Source organism: Myotis lucifugus, unplaced genomic scaffold, assembly GCF_000147115.1.
Source record: "Myotis lucifugus unplaced genomic scaffold, Myoluc2.0 scaffold_148, whole genome shotgun sequence".
Classification (NCBI taxonomy): Eukaryota; Metazoa; Chordata; class Mammalia; order Chiroptera; family Vespertilionidae; genus Myotis; species Myotis lucifugus.
The window spans coordinates 584465-607303 of NW_005871196.1; positions in this window are offsets into that span (position 1 = coordinate 584465).

Sequence of the window (22839 nt, forward strand, 5' to 3'; positions counted from 1 at the left end):
TCTGAGTTTGTTTTATTTATTTATTTTTTATTTAAATTCTTTATTGTTGAAAGTATTACATATGTCTCTTTATTCCCCCATTGACTTCTTCCCACCTGCCCCAGCCCTCAGCACAGGCCCTCACCCCCCTATCTGTAGTTTTCTGAGACCTCCATAACAGAATACCACAAAATGTATAGCTTAAACAACAGAAATTTATTGTCTCACAGTTCTAGATGCCAGAAATTAGAAATTAAGGTGTCTGCAGGATTGATTCCTCTTGAGGACTGTGAGGGAGAATTTATCCCATGCCCTTCTCCTACTCTTGATTGTTCCTTGACTTGTAAATGGAATTCTCTTTGTTTCTTTACATTCATTATCTTTTCTCTGTGTTTCTATCTCTGTGTTCAAATTACCCCTCTTTATAGGATACCATTCATATTCTATTAGGGCTTACCCTAATGATTTCATTTTAACTTGATTACACCTGCACAGACTCTAATTCCAAAAAAAAAGGGGGTCACATTCTTGGGTGCTGGGGTGAGGACTTCAACATATCTTTTTGTAGGGACACAATTCAACTCATAGCAGTCTGTCTCCTGTACTCCTCAAATTTATGTCCTCCTCATCTGCAAAATCTGTTCATCCTACCCCAACATCCCCCAAATCTTTATCAGTTCAGTATCAGCGTTAAGCCTAAAATCTCATCATCTAAATCACTGAAATCAGCCTGAATGAAGGTTGTGTTATATGATTCATTCCAGGGCAAAATTCCTTTCCATCTGCAAACCTATGAAAGCAAACAAGTTATCTGGCTCCACATTACAATGGTGGGGCCTGCATAGGATAGGCATTCCCATTCCAAAATAGAGAAATAGGAAGAAAAAAGGGGTCATGTTTCCCAAACTCTAAAAATTAGCAAGGCAAATCTCATTCGATTTTAAGGCTTGAGATGAATCCTCTTTGGTTCAATGCTTTGTCTTCTGGGCCCACTGGGGAGGCAACCTTGGGTGGTGGCCCTGCTTCCTCTGCCCTGGGAAGTGACCCCACCCTTTGGAACTCATGATGTGGCTGTGTGTTTTGGAACTCAGGAGGCAGTTGCCCAACCCCCTGGGCTTTGGCCTTAGAGTCCTAATGTCAATGACAGACCCACCAGCCTCTGAACTTCCCTGAGGTCATCCTTCCCTTTTCTTGAAGAACAACACATTTTCATAGATAACTCCATTCACCTGTTTCCTGCTTATGGACTCCCAGAAGTCTAAAAGTCCTCCTTGATTTCATCTTATCTCTAACTCCTTCAGTCCAAGCTGTGTTTCTTGCTGAGATGGTTAGTTGGATTAACCAGTCACATGTCTAGTTTCTTTAGCAAATGGTTGTCCAACTACGCCCTTGCTATTCACTTCAGAGCACTTTTCCTAAATTTGTTCAATATGAACTGCCTGGCAATTTCCATATCTTCACATTCTGGTTAGCAATTCCTTATTCAGTTAATCACTTTCCTTTTGCATTTCACTATAAGCAGCAAGGAGAAACCAGACCATACCTTCAGCACTGTGTTAGCAATAGCCTCAGCTAAATATGCAAATTCATTGTTTACAAGTTGTATTTGTACCCAATAGAACACAAATCAGACATGTTCTCTGCCACTTTATGATAAGGGTTATCTTTCTTCCAGTTATCAATGACGTGATCCTCATTTCTGCCTGAGATCTCACCAGAAGTATGTTTAACACTAATGTTTCTACAACACTCTGTTCAAGGTATGACTCTTCCATGCCTGTCTCCTAGCTTCTAGTAGCTGCAGGCATTCCTTAGCTTACAGATGGCATTTTCTCTGTATCTTTACTTTATCTTTTTCGTTAAACTTCTCAAAACCCTTTTGGCCTCAATTCATGACCAAATTCCAAAGCCAATTTTTACATCATTAGGTATTTGTTACAGCAGCACTCCACTTACTGTAGTCTATATTAATTTCCTGAGTTGCCATAACAAAGTACTACAAATCGGGTGAATTAAACAACAAAAATTGTCTCACAGTATTGGGTGCTAAAATCTGGAATCAAAATATTGGCAAGGTTGGTTCCCTCTGAGGGTTGTACACCCTATTCCAATATCCCCCAAATCTTAATTATTTCAGCATCAACTCTAAGTCTAAAATTGCATCATCTAAATCAACCAAATCAGTTGTGGATGAAGTTGGGGTATGACTCTATTCCATGCCTCTTTCTTAGCTTCTAGTAGCTTCAGGCATTCCACAGCGTACAGATGGCATTTTCTCTGTGTCTTCACTTTATCTTCCCTTTACATGTATATGACTCTGTGTCTAAATTTCTCTTTTTTATGAGGACACAAGTAATATTGGCTTACATCATAACGACTTCATTTCAGCTTGATTACCTCTGCAAAGACCCTATTTTCAAATAAGGTCACTTTCTGTGGTACTGGGGGTTAAGACCTCAAAATACTTTTGGTGAGCACACTTAAACTCATAAAATGATCCATATTATTTGTTCTTTTCTTGAATAACTTACTTTAATATTTATTAAGGGTTGTATCTACTTGTGATGAATTCCCTCAGTTTTTCTTTGTCTGAAGAAGTCTTTATTTTCCCTTTACTTTTAAGGGATAGTAATTCTAAGGTGGTTGGTTTTTTCCTTCAACACTTTAAATATCTCTCTCTGCTTGCATGGTTTCTGTCAAGAGGAGTGCTGTAACTCTGTTCTTTCCACCTTGGCTGTCTTTAATTTTCTACAATTTGAATATGATAGTCTAGGTGTGGTTTTATTTGTTCATTTTTGGGGGAGTATTTATTCTGTTTGGTGTTCTCTGAGATTCCTGGAACTATGTCGTTAATTTTGGAAAGTTCAGGACCATTATTACTTTGCATATTTCTTCTTTCCTATTCTCACATTCTTCTCCTCCTGGTATTCTAATTACACTTATGTAACAACTTTTGATTCATGAAACACATACTTATTGAACACCACTATGGATCAAATACTGTCTTAAAAACTAGAAATATACCTGTGTATAAAAGAGACAAATATATATTAGGTAAATTTTAAACTGTATATATAGAGAGATGGTCATGGCATTACTAAATAATTTCACCTTCGTCCATTTAGAAATTGTATACAGTGTTTAACTCTTTAACTATATCTTATTTTTATAAATTTTTGAGATATAATTCATATAACTTACAATTCACTCTTTTAAATTATAAAATTCAGTGACTTTTGATCTATTTATAGAGTTTTGCATCCATTATCACAGTCAGTTTTAGAATATTTCCATTGCCTCCAAATGAGAGCCTGTATTCTTCAATCCTTCCATCTCTTCCTCTAGGTAGAGACAACCACTAATCTGCTTTTTGTCTCTATAAGTTTGCCTGTTCTTGACATTTCATATAAATGAAATCACAGTATGTGGTCCTTTGTAACTGTCTCTTCTGTTGAGCATAATGTTGTCAAGGTTTATTTGTTAAAGCAAGTATTGTTATTTCATTTCTTTTTATTGCTGAGTAATATTCCATTGTATGCATATACCACATTTTATTTATCCATTCATCAGTTGATAAACATTGGGTTGTTTATACCTTTAACTATTATGAATAATGCTGCTATCATCATTTGTGTACAAGTGTTTTCACTTCTCTAATTTCATATCATTTCTCTTGCATATATAGGAAGGAGTAGAATTGCTGGATCATGTGGTAACTCTATTTTAACCTTTTCAGAAATCGCCAAAGTGTTTTTCAAAGTAGTTGCACCATATTATATTCACACCAACAATGTATGAGGGTTTTAATTTTTCCACATTCTTGCCAGCACATTCTTATCTCTCATTCTTTTTAAAAAATGTTTGCTGTTGAGATGATTAGAGATGTCCCTCTTTTTTCCCCTTATTGTCCCCCTCCACCCAGATCCCGCCCAGCCTCAGGCCTTTGCCCACTATTGTTTGGATCCATAGGTAATGCGTATGTGCATATAAGATCTTTGTTTAATACCTTCCTGGCCCCCCACCCACTTTCCTTCTGAGAATCATCAGTCTGTTCCATTTCTATGCCTCTGATTCTATTTTATTCACTAGTTTATTCTGTTCATTTGATTTCCTATTCATTTATTTTAATTTTTAGATACAATCATTGATAACTATGTATTTGTTGCCATTTTGTTGTTCATATTTTTTATCTTTTATCTTTTTTTTCACTCTCCTTAAAGAATACCCTTCACCATTTTATATAATACTGGTTTGGTGGTGATGAACTCCTTTAGCTTTTTCTTGTCTGTGAAGCTCTTTATCTGACCTTCAATTCTAAATGATAGCTTTGCTGGGTAGAGTAATCTTGGTTATAGGTCCTTGCTATTCATCACTTTGAATATTTCTTGCCACTCTCTTCTGGCCTGCATAGTTTATATTGAGAAATCAACTGACAGTCCTATGGCTATTTCTTTGTAGGTAACTAACCACTTTTTTCTTGCTGCTTTTAAGGTTCTCTGTCTTTAGCTCTTGGCATTTTAATTATGATGTGCCTTGATGTAGGCCTCTTTGGGTTCCTCTTGTTTGGGACTCTCTGTGCTTCCTGGGCTTCTTGCTCTCTCTCTTCATCTGGCACCCCATAATATGAATGTTGGTATGCTTGAAGTTGTCCCAGAGGCTCCTTACACTATCTTCATATTTTTGAATTCTTATTTTCTGTTTTGTTTTTTTTTCTCTTCTGACTGGGTGTTTTTTGCTTCATCATATGTCAAATTGTTGATTTGATTCTCAGAATCCTCTTCTCTACTGTTAAAAATCCCTGTATATTATTCTTTATTTCAGTCAGTGTATGTTTAATTTCTGACTGGTCCTTTTCCATTTTTTTTGGCATTCTCACTAAGATGCTTAAAGCTATCACTAAGTCCCTTGGAGGTTTCTAGAAGATTCTTGAGTAACCTTATAACTGTTGTTTTGAACTCTATATCCAGTAGTCTGCTTTCTTCCATTTCTTTCATTTGTGACATGTTTCTTTGTCTCTGCATTTTGGCTGCTTCCCTGTGTTTGTCTCAATCTATTGGTAGAGCTGCTATGTCTCCTTGAGTTGGTAGAGTGGCCTTGTGTAGTAGGTGTCCTATAGGGCCCAGTGGCTCAGCCTCCCCAGTCACCTGAGCTGGGAAGGAATTGACCTCCTGGCCAATTGACTGTGAGGACCAACTGTGACTACAGGGGGAGAGCAGCTATGCAGGAGATACCCCTATGGAGCAGGACCTGCTTCAGTGGGGCTTTGGTGCTCACTGAGTCTGCCCCTTGAGTGTATTGCTTATGGATGTATAGAGTTGTAATCTGGTATGCTCTGACACTGACCACTGGGTACACTGGCTCTTGGGTCTCCAGGGAGGTGCAAAGTCAGCCACTCCCTGAGGCCACCCAGCAGGAGCTAAAGAGAGATCTGCATATTCCTCCTCTTTGTATCAGGTTTGAAAGTGCCCAGATGAGGCCCAGCTATGAAGCAAGGCAGGCTGGTGCTGGTGCCAGGTCCTGGACCTTTTATTGATAGGTTTGGGGTTCCCTGACCCAGCTGCAGCTTGTTTGAGAGATTTTAGCCTAAGCAAGGACAGCTCATTCATATGCAAAATCCACCATACCCAGCTTGGGTGGGGTTGTAAATTGGATGAGGCGAGGTCTTAGGGAATCACCAGGGTGGAGAAAACAGAAATGCCTGCCAGTCAGCCCTGCAATAGGGTAGGTCCCAACATAGGAACAATGATCCCTGTGAGCACCTCCATTTGGGAGAATGCTGCCCCTAAGTTCCTGTCCCGATGCCAGACAATCCAGTTCCTCCTTGTATATGTCTGTGTTCCCCAGAGCCTCGCCCTGGTGCTGGAGCTAAGAGGAAGTGGGACCTTGTAAGTTCAGTTTGTGGTTCCAGCCTTTTAAGAGGAGCAGCTGGGTCTCCAGGAGCCTTTGTCACTGAGCCCCAGTCCCCACTGGTTTTTTTTTTTTAATATATTTTATTGATTTTCTCACAGAGAGGAAGGGAGAGAGATAGAGAGTCAGAAACATCGATGAGAGAGAAACATCGGCCAGCTGCCTCCCGCACATCTCCCACTGGGGATGTGCCCGCAACCCAGGCACATGCCCTTGACCGGAATCGAACCTGGGACCTTTCAGTCCGCAGGCCGACGCTCCATCCACTGAGCCAAACCGGTTTCAGCCCCACTGGTTTTTATAGCCTGTAGTTATGGGGACTTCTTTTCCCAGCTCTGGGACCCTGGGATGGTGGTCTGGTGTGGGATTAGGACCACTTTCTCTGCAGAGATGATCTCCCTCCCGATTAAAAAAGTGGCACAGATGGGTGTCAGACCAGCCTGTTCTGTGCCTCCGCCCTTCCTACCAGTCTCAGTGTGCTTTCTTCTTTACTTCTCTAGTTGTAGAACTTCCATTCATCCACCTTTCTGGCAGTTCTGGATGATGATAGTTCTGTATTTTAGTTGTAATTTTGACATGGTTGTGGGAGGCTGTGAGTACATGATGCCATCTTGGTTACTCCAGTAAGTCTCAATTTCTTATCTCTCTTTTTGATTAGAGTCATCTTAGTGGGTGTGAAACATTATCCCATTTGTTGTGTATTTCCCTGATGTGTTCAGTGATGTTGACCATCCTTTCATGTTTTGTTTTGTTTTTTCATTTCTATATCTTCTTTGGAGAAATATCTGCTCATATTCTTTTTCCACCTTTTGAGTTATTTGTCTTTCTATTATTGCATTATAAAAATGTTTATACTTATTTCAGATGTTAGGAGCATGGCTGAGCTTGGAGAAAGAGCAGAGCTACCACGGGACAGAGCAGCCATTTAAAGCAATAAGCCACAAGTGAAAGTGTTAAGGCTTTAATTTGGTATAAAGCAAGAGGCTAAAATAAGAGAAAACACTGATGCCTCTGTTCCATTTTTTACCATGAAACAACACATTAGTTGCAGGTCAGGTGAATCAGTTTGGGTTTGAGGGTTGTTTCACTGTTGAGAAAGTTCCAACAAAAGTCTTTGGCAGCTTTATGGACCTTGTATTTAGAGAGAGAAAGAGAAGGAAAGATTAGGAGCAAGAAAGTACTGGGTACTGAGTTGGAGTAGAGAAAAATGTCTTCAAGGCATGCTTCTCCTTCCCTGCATAAGGAGGTCTCCACAGAGAAGTCTGGGAAGATCTACCCAAGGCCTCCGATAAATAAAAACACAGAGGCGAGGAATGAAAATATTAGTATGCAAAGAGCATGATATTGCCCAGCCAGACAGGTTCCAACTTTTGACCACAGCTCCCTTCAGAAACTGCAGTACAGGAGCTGTGCTCTGATGCTGGTGTGAGGAGGGCAGCTTCTCCCAACTGCTGCCTGATAAAGCCTTTGTAATGGCCTGTGCTCAGACCTGAAAAGTCAAACATAGATTTTTCTAACTAGGAGTGAGACTCCTTAAAGATGCACATCCCTTGTCAATTACATGAAGGATTTGGAATACTTTTCTCCTATTACCTACATTGTCCTTTCACCTTCCTGGTGGTTTGGAAAGTTTTTTGATCTCTCATTAAGCTCCCTGATTCTCTCCTCAGCTATGTCCAGTCTACTGATGAACTCACCAAAGGCATTCTGGATTTTTGTTATAGTGTTTCTGGTTTCTGGTATTTCCTCTAGAAACCCTAGTATGATAACTCCAAGATGTCTGGCATATCTGAGTCTAGTTCTGATACTTGCTCAGACTGTTTTTTGTCTTGCCTTGTAGCGTGCTTTCTTATTATGTTGAAAACCTGACAAGTATTAAAGAATAGGAAGTGAGCTAAATGAGCCTTTAGTATAAAGTCTGTGTTAACATGGGTGGGAGTGGGTTGTGTTTAATGTTCATTGTAGCTGTGGCTGTCGGAGTTTTCAAATACATCTAGTGTCCTTGTTTTTGTCTCCCCTTTGATTTAGGATGCTCCTAAGTACTACGCCTCAGAGAGAGGCTGTGTATTGCAATACTTGCAGTTATAATCCACTGTTATTGCACTGGAACCCTGGCGGTAAGGTGGGGAGAAGAACCATTCTGTAACTTTTTTTTTCATTTTTATTGAGTATTTTTAGAAAGAGAGAAAGGGAGAGGGAGAGGGAGAGAGAGAGAGAGAGAGAGAGAGAGAGAGAGAGAGAGAGAGAAACATCCATGTGAATGAAACATCAATGGGCTGCCTCCTGCAGGCCCCCTACCAGGATCAAGCCCACAACCAGCAACCAGGGCATGTGCCCTGACCAGGAATAGAACGATGCACAGAACAATGCCCAACCCACTGAACACACTGGCCAGGGCCCATTATGTAATTTTAAAATAAAATCTCTCTTTTTTTTAGTAGGAAACATTTCTAATTTTTATTCATAAAATTATAAATCTAATTGCAAAAAATAAATATACAGAGCCACAGGTCAATGACAAAACAGGAGGAAAATGAAACTTCCCAGAGACATTTTGAAAATTCCAAAGGCACACACATCAGCAAAAAATCTACAGTTAAACTGTGGTTGCAAAACAAGCTATATTTAATCCTGCATTTTCTCAATAAGGTCTCCCGTATATTTGTTTTGCTCTTTTTCAACCTGTCACAATTTGGCTTTGCATGCAATAATTTTTTTCCACTGTTTGTCCAGTTTTAGCCTGGTGATCACCACCTTGCTGGGGCCAATGCTCACATGAACACATGCTGTTTTCCCTCCCATGTGGCACCCACTCAGTTTGGATGATCGCCTTTTTTCTGTACACCTGCACCACATTGTCGATTTGCTAACCTTTGTGCTGTCCCCAACCCATCTGGACCTCGTCGCCTTTGCAAGGGACATGGAGCAGACATTGTGTCTCTGCCACAGATCCTTGGAGAGTGGGCAGACATGATCTTCCTACACAGGTGCAAGGGGGCAGTGCAGTGGTGTCTGCGGGTTTTGCTGCAGTCCTAGGTCACGAAAGGGTTGAACTTCATGATGACTGTGTAGCTGGCACCTGGTGGGCTCAGAAGTGCATGCCTTCACTTGTATTTCTTAGGACCTCTCCTCTCCTTAGGTGAAACATGAAAGCTAGAGGGTGATAAAGGGAAAGAAGTGCCCTTACCTTGGGTGGGATAAGGCTCTGGTAAAGTTTTACTTTTCCCTGAAGCAGGTCTTTGTTATGCAGAATGCTTTAGGTGCAGCCCACAACAGTGACTCCTCCCTTTTTCCAGCTACAGCCCAGAGGGAATCTTTCTCAGCATTTCACCTTGAGAACCTGCTGAGTTTCCTAGAGGGAAAACCCAAGAAGGCATGGAGCCCCTAGAAGACTGTGGCTGCCAGGAGTTTTCTCCCACAAGCAAGTCTCAGTCTCCAGCAATTTATAACAATTACCATTTAAGTGTTTTCACCAGTTTATGGTGCCAGTTATTTCTGGGCTTTTGGTAAGTGATTTCAGCTGTGACTCTCTAGAGCAGTGGTTCTCAACCTTGGCTGCACATGAGAATCACCTGGGAATCTTTTTAAAATCCTGATTTCTGGGCCCCATCCTCCGGAAATTCTGTTTCTTTGTTATGGGATGGGGCCACAACATTAGTAACAAAGAAACAGAATTTCCGGAGGGTGAGGCCCAGAAATCAGGATTTTAAAAAGATTCCCAGGTGATTCTCATGTGCAGCCAAGGTTGAGAACCATTGCTCTAGAGCAGGGGTGGGCAAACTTTTTGACTCGAGGGCCACAATGGGTTCTTAAACTGGACGGAGGGCCGGAACAAAAGCATGGATGGAGTGTTTGTGTGAACCAATATAAATTCAAAGTAAACATCATTACATAAAAGGGTACGGTCTTTTTATTTTTTTTTTAGTTTTATTCATTTCAAATGGGCCATAGTTTGCCCACGGCTGCTCTAGAGTCAGCTAACTGCCCAGATTTGGGGTGGCAGTTTTTCCTGCAACCTCAGTTCTCTGTAAGTCCAAGAAGAGTTGTTGAGCTTTAGTTTGTTCAGTTATTTCTCGTTATAGAGATGGGGGCAATGACTCCCATGCGCTTTGCATGTCAGAGATACTGGTCCACTTTTCTTAGAGCACATAGACTGTTAGAGCATGTAACTCTTTAACCTTGAAATTCCAGGGGGGATGCATAATCCTCTTAAAAAACATTCTCAGTTCAGATTTTTTATTTTTTGCTTTGATTTGATTGGTATTTCATGTCACCACATGCAATATGTGATGCAATCAAGAACTTCACTCTGAACTCAAAGTATCAGAGTTTGAATTCTGGCTCTACTTTTTTCCAAGTGTGTTATGCCACCTTGCTGTTTCTTCAACTACAAAATGAGGTTAATAATGTTAACTTTCTCTCAAAGGCAGGACTAATTGTGTTAATATATACAAACACCATAGAACAGTGCCTGGCACAAAATAAGTACTTAATGAATATTGGCTATTAGTAAATCTCCCAGAAGTTTATCTGTTTCTCTATTGGTGTGAAAGGATGGGTGTTTTTTTAATACATCCTAACCTAAGGTATGTAAATGCTGAGTCACTATGTTGTTCTGGAAAGTAATATAATATTGTATGTCAAGTATACTTTAGTAAAAATGACAGTGTTTTCACTGTCCCTTTAGAGTTGAGAGACCAGGCTCAGATTGGCATCAGAACTGTTAGAAATCAGCAGGCAACTTGAAGTCATGGGGCCAGGCAAAGGGTTTTCTAATTGAGAGACACGCCTTTGTCCCTGACAATGTAGGGCAAATGTCCAACAGTTTTGATTTATTTTGTTGAAATCATTGTGTGTGTGAAAAATTATGTGTGTGGATAGTTTATGGATTCTGGAAAACTCCCTCTAAAAACAAGACTCTTTGATCCACGAGTGTTTCTTTTTCATCAAAACAACAAAAAATACCAAAAAAACATCACCAACACCAAATAAACATAATACAAAGCTTTCAAATAAAATAAAAATTAGGTGCTTTGAAGGCCTGTTATTCTCCTTGGAAAATGTCTCATTTTATGATATACACCTGCCTTGCCATGACTGGGTATGTGACCCAGATCCTTCAGCATAAATGGTGAAGATGTTCATGTAATGAAGGGAAGAGGGTGTTCTCTTATGAGCCAACTGTTTGGTTCCATATTGACTTTTTGTCCATGTCAGGATTGGCTAATGATTATATATTAAAGTAAAAAAGTTTGTCTTCACAAGCATACACCCTTTATTTCTCTTTTTTTCACCAGTTTTATCCTGCCTTCAAGTCTATGAGCTTCCAGTGTTATCAATAGCAAACATTAATAAGTGCCCATAAGTGTGGGAGATTGTAAGAAATATCATACATAGTTCTTCTGACATAATATTTTATAATCAAGTATTTTATTCTGCTCTTTGCAACTTAGACTTAGTTCTGTCTTCCTTGGATCTTACCCTGTATTTTCTCTTTAATTTATTCACTGAACTGTTAACTCTTGGAGAGGAATGTAGAGTTCATTTAACCCCATTTATTTCACATTTTGTGGCAAAGATAATGCTACATACCATCATTTTAGCTCACCTTACATCTAAGGCATTCACTAATTTTCAGAATTAATGTAGATTATCCACTCTGGAGGTGATGGCGTTTTTGTCTGTGGAATATGGACAAAAATGATGTAAGCCATTTACAGATCTGACTCTTAAGTCTTTCTACAAGGTCTTTCTTGCTCTCTCTCTTCCTCTCAAAGGAGCCAAAAATAAGGGGTTCCAAAATAACAGAGCCACAGTATGGAAGGGGACTGGTTCTTAAACTGCTTCTTGGCAGTGTGCTATCCCAACGACCTTATGAGTTACCTGATAAAGAAAATCTTCATGAAACTTTCTGATCAGATAATATATTTTATTATGTGTTAATTATTGATTTATTAATACATGGTAAGTGAGGTTTTTGCAGTTATTTGTTACAGCAGCTATCAGTAAATAATACATAGCTAGAGCATTGAATCTCAGAGAGTTCAAGTAATTTGTTCTAAATGACATATGACTTTATGCCATGGCTGGAACTGGAAGTTTCTGATTTTGAATTTCATACCTTTTCTCTTCACTCACTGTTCCATCTCAGGTCGTTATAAAAATATGTATATCACAACATGAGAAATTAACAGCGAGATGTTTAATATATAGTAATTCCATTTAATTACTGCCTCTCTGCACTTAAAAAACACAACTACTGCCCTGACCAGTTTGGCTCAGTGGATAGAGCGTCAGCCTGTGGACTGAAGGGTCCTGGGTTTGATTCTGGTCAAGGGCATGTACCTTGGTTGTGGGCACATCCCCAGTAGGGGGTGTACAGGAGGCAGCTGATCGTTGTTTCTCTCACATTGATGTTTCTAACTCTCTATCCCTCTCCCTTCCTCTCTTTAAAAAAATCAATAAAATATATTTAAAAAACAAAAAAGAAAAAAAAAAAACAACTACTAAATCTCAAGACACTCATTCCTTTGGATACTTACAGTAGCTTTTCCCAACATAATTTCTGAAGTTATGAATTTCAAGAGGTTTGCCTAAAAGTTGGGGAAGATGTATATGGACATTAGACAGTTATTTAAAATTAAAGCACAAGAGTTACCAGTAGCTCTATTTATGAAATAAGTCCATTTTTAGTTTCCAGAGGTCAAATTTGTCTTTGAATTGAAATGTTAGTCATATGAGCTTGGGAATCTTTAATTCCATTTAATACTCTATCCGTGCCAATGAGATGAGTTGGACAGTTAAAGGTATCTGACTAAAGGAAATACTTTAGGGCCAAAATAAACTGTCAAAATGAAGCTAAATTTAGCTTTGCAACAGAGCAGATGTAAATCTCAGTGGGTTTCTCACCATCAGCTAAGAAAATAACAAACATTCATGTCCGTGTCCCACAGAAGCATTTCATAAAGTTGAAGACAGACGGGTCAAGGTTTGCAACCTGTTTCCTCTAAGCTGTAAGTCTGCGATCAGTTCCAGTAAAAGTCGAAGGTTACTTGAAGTCTGGCCTGTTTCTCACTGCGTACATAAAGCGTCCCCAGTGCAAAACCCCTAGTTCAATGAGTGGTTATGGCTAAAGCACAGAACCTGACAACTTGTGATGACCCTGCTGTCACCTCAGATGCTCCAGTGAGTATATGAAGGATGCCAATAATAGGAAGACCATTTTCTTGCCCAAATCTATTTTTCAACATAGTGAAACATTTGGATCACATGACTCAGTCAAAAGCAAGCTGAGTGTCTGTTGTTATGAAATCTTACATTCTTCCACAGTGAGGGAAAAGAAAATAAAGCATAGAAGAAAGGCGTTTTTATTTTACAAATTTAAAAAGTAAATTATTTTTCTGTGAATATTTCATTAGGAAGTTGCTGAGAATCTGGTAGCTCTTATAAACTGTATTTCAGTTATGATTGTTGAATTTTGCATTTTGATAAAATTTCCATGTCTGATTCTTTATTTTTTGACATTTGTAAAGTGATTCCATGAAGACTTTAAAAAGATATTTCCAGAGCTCTCTGCCAAAAAAAAAAATCTGAGTAACTTTTCCTATATTTCTTCAGAACTGATGAAGTTCTCAGGTGCCCTAAGGCAAGACTTAGTGGCCAAGTAAGCACAGTATGGTTTTTGAGGTGAATTCATTCATTCATATAAAAAACATAAATACACTATACACCATATTTTTCCACAGAGTGATTGTCTAACAGAAAAAACATTTATCTAGTATAAGAATAATTATTACAAAATATCATCGTAGGAAGTATTCTAATGTAAACCTTAAGGCAAGTATTTTAGAATAGAGTAAAATAGAGAGTATATATAGCATACACTATTTGTATGGTGTTAATTTAAACTTTGATATTATGGGTATTTAACATTGATCTGAATAAGCTAACCAATAGGTTTTATACTCTATTAAAAGTAAATATTTTTCTTCTTCAATCCTCAGAGAATAGGAGAGATTGTACTCTAAATGTCCTTATTAATGCTGACAATCAGACTGACAATCAGGCTTTGACCTAAGGGCACTGACTTTGTCCTATCAACTAAGGAAGCAACCTCATTGGAAAGACCAAAAACCCAAAGGAAAGCCACGCCTGTTCTTTAAGGGGAAAACAGATGACAAATGACATGATGCACTTTCTCCCATAACCATTGTCTTTTTTCCCCTTGAGTAATTTTTCAGATATAGGCGGTCCCTCACTTGTAAGTTCACAAAGTTCATTTGTCAGAACTGTTAGAACCAAGTATGTAAAGTCCCATAAACATCAGTGTTATGTTGGTGGTTACTGAGGCTAATATCTTTTTTTGTGTGCCTAAAACCCTCCCTTTTTCTATGGTTAACAATGCCCCCTACTCTACGTCCCACCTCATGGTCCTTATAGATACCTCCACCACTTGACAGCTGTTTTGGTCAAAGGTCAGTGATTACTCAAAGGAGTAGATAGAACCTAAGTTAGGACAATCATAGAAATCCCCTCCTAGTCATCGTGACTTATCCAAGTGGTGAGCATGCGCCTCAAGCTGAGCCTAACTAATGGGATTCCTTTCCAGGAGTATTTTTGCCTGGAGTGTGGAGAAATAACTCTGTGTGGTTTTTGTTTGTTTGTTTCTGGTCTGGGGCTGTAAGGTTGTGACTTCCTTGCTGCTAAAGTCAATTTCTCCCACTGTGTGAGGATGAAGACTTATAATAAGAAAGAGTAAAATTAATAGGTGAAGAGAAGCAGAGAGGAAGAAGGAAAGAGAGAAGGAGTTGACAACATTGGATCCCTGATTTTCATTGCCCAATGACCAGAGCTGCCTGAGTTCATGTTTTCTGAGTTTGGTTGTTTAAATCTCTGTTTGATTATGGAAGCCCCCAGTAGTCTTAAAACAAAACAAAGAAAACAAAGCAAAATCTCTCTTTTCCACTTTGTTTTTCCTTAAGTCGATTTAAGTGATTTAAATTGTGTTTCTGTCTCTTATAATCTAGTGTCCTGCCTAAAAGGATTGGTTGCTCAGGCTAGGATTTAGAAATATATTTCGTCTACAATGTAGGAAGCTAGCCACTATCATGAGCCTGGGGATCCTCTCTTTCCTCTTTTATTCTGATCTGCTTTAAACAAGGACTCAGTGAGATCAATCAATCTAAAAAGAGAAGATTCAGGCCCAGCATTCTGAATTAAATATCTTCTTCCCTTGCTGCAGCCATGATAACAGGATAGTGAAAAGGGGACATGGCATATTTTTAACCTCAGTAAATAGTTATTTACCATGTCACCAAAGTATTTTCAGCAACATATAATGATTATGATTATAAAATATTGTTAGTTGTTTATAAAAAAATTACAGTTCATAATTACCATAACTTTCAATGCAATTCAATATCACCTCTCACCCTGTTCAGAAACTCTAAAATTTGTTTACAGTTCTTTTCTAATTACCAGAATTGTATCTATTTTCTGGAATTCTCAGCACAAGTAGAGTCTTGACAGACTTTCAATATTTTGTTGACTGACTGCCCAAGAAAGCGTTTATGAAGTGGGTATGTACAATACTGGCAATAACAAAAAATCAGGGCTTTAATCATCTGAGAAGGGCATACTTACACACTTGTTCATACTTTCATTGTTTGGTTTTTGAAACAGCTGAGTCATCTCAACATTGGAAAAAACTTTTAAAAGTACTGCTCAAAATATTAATCACATCACTGTGATGATTTCTAATCAACACTTATAATCTAGTTCATAAATATTCCCCATTTCTGGAGAGGCACAAATATGCTCAAGCTTTGAAAATACTTTGTCACATTCTGAAACAATTTTGTGTGCATTTTTTTATTTATAGATGTTTATTTTATGTGCGTACTCTATGACCTCCTGAACACACACACACACACACACACACACACACACACTCCCTTTTTTAGACCTAATCTCCACTGCTACGTGGTATGACCACATTCGAAGAAAATAAACCCGAACAACGGTGTGTTTGCTAAAGGGCAGGGAGCGGTTAGGGAGAAGAGAATACCATTGTACTCATTTCATCCTACCACACTTTCTAATTCTCTATCCCTTGAGAAGGTTATTCTAATTTTTTTAAATTTTTTTTATTGCTTAAAGTATTACAAAGAGTAGTACATATGTCTCATTTTTTCCCACTTGACCTTGCCCTGGCCTTCCCTACCCCCTAGTGTCTTGTGTCCATTGGTTATGCTTATATGCATGCATACAAGTCCTTCGGTTGATCTCTTACCACGCCCCCTCCATATTCTCGTTTTTTTAATAATTACAATAGGTAATTTGGGTGTACAGAACAGGAACACCAAACTCTGCCTTAAGAGGTCAGAGGAGGTTATAATGTAACCTCCTTCCTAGAGGAGATTATAGTTTAACTGTATCATAGATGACGAGTAAATGCAAACTCAGAAAAGGCCATGAGTGTGGACAGGTAGAGAACGTGAGATTGCTAACTGAAACAAGGACTGAGAGAAATTTATTTTAGAAATGGGATACGGCATTGGAAAAACAATGTGGTGCATGAAGCAATTTGGTGTTGCAAGAGTGGCAAATGTGAAATCGCTACCGGCTAAAGCTTGCAATGAAGAGATAAGTAGGGCTCAAATGACAGAGGGCTTTATGTTACCATTTTATGACGTTTCAGTTTATTTTTGTTGATAAGAAGCCAATAAGGAGATTTGAATAGGTATAACATAAACTGATTTACTATTTGATCTGTTACTGTTGAGAATGGGTCTGTGTGAAATAATGTTACTACTTGGCTTGCACATATGATGAGACTTCGCTGCTTTGATTCAACAAAAGTCCCACAACCACTACAAATAAGGTCAAAGTGGAAAAATACAAAGTTTACAGAACGTTTATGAAAATAAAAGAGAAGAATTATTAAAACATATCAGAGCTCAATCTTGTTAATAAAATAAAAGTAAAATCCCAATGAGACATCATTTTTACCTGTTGGTAAAAATCTTTATCTATCAACATACTATGTTTGTGACAATATGGGAAAATAGGCATCTTCTTGCATTTCTGATATTTATAAGAATTATTCTACATATACTTGTATATGGCTGTATATGGGTAAAAGGGATTATATACAAGGTACTCATTGCAGTATATTGTAAAAGCAAATTATTAAAAACATTAATAGTAGATATTAGGTGCATATATTGAAATATTGTAATCCCATTAGGAAGAATATTGACAGCTCTTTATATAGAGGGTAGAAAATGACCTCCAAAAGTATACTTTTATTAGAAAAAATTGGTACACAAGGCTATGTATTATGTGATGACATACTGATGGAAAAAACCACATGTGTGTACATAGACTATTTGGAAGAATAAATAAAGAATTGATAATAAGGATTGCCTCTGATGAGGAAACAGGATAGGGGGACCTCAGGGATAGGAAGTGACTTATTATTAATAGTATACTCTTTTATATATTCAAAATGTATACCACATGAATGTATTACCTAGCCAAGAAAGGGGAAGAAGGAGAAAGGAGAATGAGAGAGATAGAAAGAAAGGAATAAATGAAGGAAGAAAAGAAGGAATGAAAAAGGAAAGAAATTAGGGGAATTAATGTGTAAGCTAAAATTGTACCTTACTTAAGGGGATTGAACCTATGCCTACACAAAGTCAAGAGATGAACCTTGGAATCCACATGAAGTTAAAAAATTGTAAATATATATATATATATAGATATATATATATATATATATATATACTGATTCTCAAAGTACAAGTCTCAGGTAAACAATGGGCTAGAAAAAGTGCACCATCACTTTTATGGCATCATTGCTAACTCAATTCAAACTTGAAAAAGAAATAAAATCTTCCCTATGAATTCATAAGCATGAATTTGTATTTTTGGGGGAACTGATTTTTATTAGTTGTGAGAATTCTTATATCAAGAAGTTAAGATGGAAAGAGGTTGGTGCAGTAATATCCTGTGAAACATGGCAGAATCAAATCAAAACCAACTTATCTGTACTTATCCTTAATCTAAACTCTTCAGGTTCTCCAAGATAAATCTTCTAGAACAATGAGCATCTGGTCTAAAAATGACAAAAAACACTAGAAAATAAATTTTCCCGAGTGAGAGTTGTTAGGATGAGGTCGTTAAAAGTGTCATATAGTAGAGCTATTAAGGAAAAATGTTTTAAACCTAAAAAGGAACTCAGAGCAAAAAGTTGATATTAAAAACAGTTGATAAAAGAGTAAAATAAATCACATAGAAATTTGAGACATAAAAGTATATTTTGGGGTGATTAGTAAGACTGTGGTTCAGGAAGTCCCAGCCCTTATTCTCCCACAGAAACAATTTAATATCAATGTATGGACCAAAATACCTTTATTAGGATTCCAGAATCCAATTAGGAGAATACAGCATCACAGATAAGCACAAATCTAATAACAAGCTTATTGAAATGGGTAAAAAATGCAGTTTCACTTTATCCATGTGAGGCCTCCCCCAAGCTCTCACAGGACACCAGTGAGAGAGAGCACCTTAGCCTGAGATATTCCCCTGGAGAAGGAGAGAGTGAAGCATGCATCCAATATCACTACGCTTTTGAGGCCTTGCCCAGGAGATCTGCTCTGTGGCACTTCACCCAGAGTGCAGTGTTGAGTTTGAAAGCCTGGGGGCAGATGAGAACAATGAAAAGGGTAGTGGCTCTCAGTAGGCATGGATCTGCAAAAATGGTTCCAACCCTGAAGTGAGAGAAGTGGAGTTTGAACATAATGTTCAGGCCACGTAGGGCACTGACCTAGGGGAAAGGGGTGGGTGGTTTATGGTGAATTACATGGCTTTGCAAGATTAGGAGAAGGTGCACAGCCCTGAAACACTTCCCCTGGGAGGAAGGATGAGGAGTGGAGCATGCATATTTATAGAAAATGTGTGTGGGCTCCCAGTCCATAAAGACTAGGAGGGATGAGTGCTTCTTCAAACGTGCTGACATAAACACAAAGCTATAAGAAGCATGAAAAATCAAGGAAATATGACACAATAGGAACAAAACAAATCTTCAGCAACCAACCCTAAAGAAAATCAATCTGTGCCTGAAAAATAATTCAAAAGAATCATCTTAAAGAAGTTCACTGAGCTATAGGAGAACATAAACAGCTAAATTAAATCGAGAAAAAAAACATGCAAGGAAAGCATTTGACTAAATCTGGCAATTATTTGTAATAAAAATTCTCAGCAAAGTGGGAATAGAGGGAACATACTTCAAACAACATATGACCATATATAACAGATCCACAGTTCACATTATACTCAATGGGGAAAAACTAAAAGTGTTTCCCTTAAGATCAAAAACAAGACAAGAATGTCTGTGTCACTACACTTATTCGACATAACACTGGAAGTCCTAGCCACAATAATTAGACAGGAAGAAGAAAAAAGGCATCCAAATTGTAAAGGAAGAAGTAAAACTATAACTATGCGCAGATGACATGATACTGTATATAGAGAACCCTTTATATATTCCACCAAAACCTGTTAGAACTGATCAATGAATTCAATAAAGTAGTAGGATACAAAATAAATATTCAGAATTGGTTGTATTTTTATACACCAATAATGAACTATTAGAAAGGGAAACTAAGAAAACAACCCCATTCACAATTGAATTTAAAAATGTCTAGGAATAAATTTAACCAAGGAGTTAAAAGACCCATACTAGAGAAATTATAAGACACTGAAGAAAAAATTGAAGAAGATACATATAAATAGAAACATATACTGTGCTCATGGATAGGAAGAATTAACATTATGAAAATGTCCATACTGCCCAAAGCAATCTATAGTTTCACACAATATCTATTAAAATGTCAAAGACATGTTTTATAGAACTGGAACAAATAATCCAAAAATTTATATGGGACTACAAAAGACCACAAATAGCCACAGCAATATTGAGAAAGAAGAATGAAGTTTGAAGTATCACATTGCCTGATATTGAACTATACTACAAGGCTATAGTAATCAAAACAGAATAATACTAGAATTAAAAAAGACACACCCATCAATGGAACAGGATTGAGAACCCAGAAATAAACCAACACCTGTATGGTCAATTAATATATGACAAAGGAGGCAAAAACATACAATGGGGTAAAGACAGTCCATTCAATAAATAGTGTTGGGAAAATTGGACAGATTCATGAAAAAAATGAAACAAGACCACTCTCTTATACCAAACACGAAAATAAGTTCAAAAATGGATTAAATACTTAAATGTTAGATTCAAAACCATAAAAATCTTAGAAGAAAACATGGGCAGTAAAATTGCAGACATTTCTCTTAGCAATATTTTTCCTGATATATCTCCTCAGGCAAGGGAAACAAAAGAAAAAATAAACAAATGGGACTACGTCAAACAAGAAGGTTTTTGCCCAACAAGGAAGCCATTAACAAAATAAAAAGACAGCCTACTGAATGGGAGAACATATTAACCAATGATACATATGATAAGAGGTTAATATCCAAAATTTATAAAGAGCTCTTACAAATTAAGGTTAAAAAAAAAACAACAACCAATTTTTAAAAAAATGGGCAAAAGACCTGAGTAAACACTTCTCCAAAGAGGACATACAGATGGCCAATAGACATATAAAAAGATGCTCAATGTCACTAATCATCAGATAAATGCAAATTAAAAAGGGAATATTTGTAATACTTTCAACAATAAAGATAAATTTTAAAAAAACACAATGAGATGTCACCTCACACCTGTCAGAATGGCTATCATCAATAAATCAACAAACAAGTATTGGCAAGGATATATAGAAAAAGGAACACTATTTCACTGCTGGTGGGAATGCAGATTGGTGCAGCCACTATGAAAAACAGTATGGAGTTACCTCAAAAAATTAAAAATGGTACTGCCTTATGACCCAGTGAATCCACTTCTGAGTAGAAGAAACCCAAAACACTAATTCAAAAGAATATATGTACTCCAATGTTCATTGCAGCATTATTTACAACTAGAGTCCCGGTGCACAAAATTTGTGAACAGAGGTGGGGGTGTCCTTCAACCCACCTGCACCCTCTCCAATCTGGGACCCCTCGGGGGATGTCCGGGACCACAGGGCAGGCAGCTTGTCCCTCTCACAGGCCTCAGCCTGGCTGGTCCCCATTCCTCTCTTGCGAGCTCATTTGTGCCTGGCTGTTCCCCATTCCTCTTTCCCCCAGTGTTGAGTGTCTGAGCCATTATGGCGTGATGGTGTGAGGGCATGATGACTATTTACATATTAGCTCTTTATTATATAGGATAGCCAAGCTATGGAAACAACCCAATGCCCAGCAATAGACAGGAGGATAAAAAAGTAGTGGTACACTGCTGCTCAGTCATTTGGTCACCCTTCATTAACCCCCATGCAGGCCTGGTCGCCCCACGCAGCCTGCTGCTCAGTCATTTGGTCGCCCCTCACTAACACGCAGCCTGCTGTTCGGTTGTTTGGTTGCCCCTCACTAACCCCCCTGCTGGCCTAGTCACCCCACGCAGCCTTTTTGGTCGTCCATTCAGTTGCGATGGTTGCTTAGGCTTTTATTATTATAGATTATTACTTGAATAAACATATTCACTTTGAAAAAATGATAAAATCCTAAACATTGTTTTGAAAATCACCCACATCTATATATATAAAACCCTAATATGCAAATAGACCGAACTGCAGAACAACCAAACAACTGGTCGCTATGAAGTGTGCTGACAACCAGGAGGTACATGCAGAACACTGTGGGCATTTGCAGCAGGCGGCAGAGCACAGAAGATGGCAGGCATTGGCTGAGGTAGGATGGTGCAGCAGGCGAGCGGGGGCTCCAGACCAAGGTGGGGTGCCGGTAGCTGTCATTGGGGCAAGCCCCTGGTGGCTACTGAAAATTCTTTGCTCCAGAGCGCCATGGTCCCACCAAGGCGATTGGACCTGCTGCTGGCGCCAGCCCCACTCACACCTGCTGCTGGTGCTGGAGCTACTGCTCGCACCCGCTTCCAGTGCCCGGCGCCAGTCCCGATCACTAGGTGCCATCAGCGGGTGCAAGTGGTGGCTGCCGGCCTTGATTGCCCCTGAGGGCTTCTCCACCTTCCCCTCCTCCTGAGGGGTGATTGGGGCAGCAGCTGCCACTCTCACCCGCTGATGGGGCCAGCCCCGCTTGTGCCTGCTGCTGGCGCTGGCCCCAATTGCTCCGCGGTGTCAGCGGGTGTGAGCGGGGCTGGCACTGGCAGCACATGGGAGCAGCAGCAGTGGGAGCAGGGGACCAGAGGCCACGGCAGGAGGGGCCGGGTAGGGGCGCAGAGGATGGGCCAAGACCGCCCCTGTGTCCACCCCAGTCTCATGGCCCATAGTTCCTTTTAAGGTGCATGAATTCGTGCACTGGGGACCTAGTTCTTATTATGCATAAAAATAGTTTTAAAATTACATTGTGCTTTTTTATGCTAATACACATTTTTAATATTGTACTATGGCTATAGAATATTACTTTGCACCAATATCACAATTTAGTCAAGACTCTTGACTATTGTTTGACATTTTTTTCTAGAATCCTGTTTTTATTTTATTTTATTTTTTTTATTTGACATTTTATTTTATTTTTTTTAGCATTACAAAGGGTATTACATATGTGTCCTTTTTTTCCCCCACCCTTGACAATACCCCAGCTTCCCCTACCCCCCCAGTGTCTTATGTTCATTGGTTATGCTCATATGCATGCATACAAGTCCTTCAGTTGATCTCTTACCCCCCTCCCTCCTGCCCCCCAACCCTCCCCGGCCTTCCCGCTGCAGTTTGACAATCTGTGTGAGGCAGCTCTGCCTCTGTAACTATTATTGTTCAAAAGTTTATAATGGTCTCTATTATCCATGAATGAGTGAGATCATGTGGTATTTTT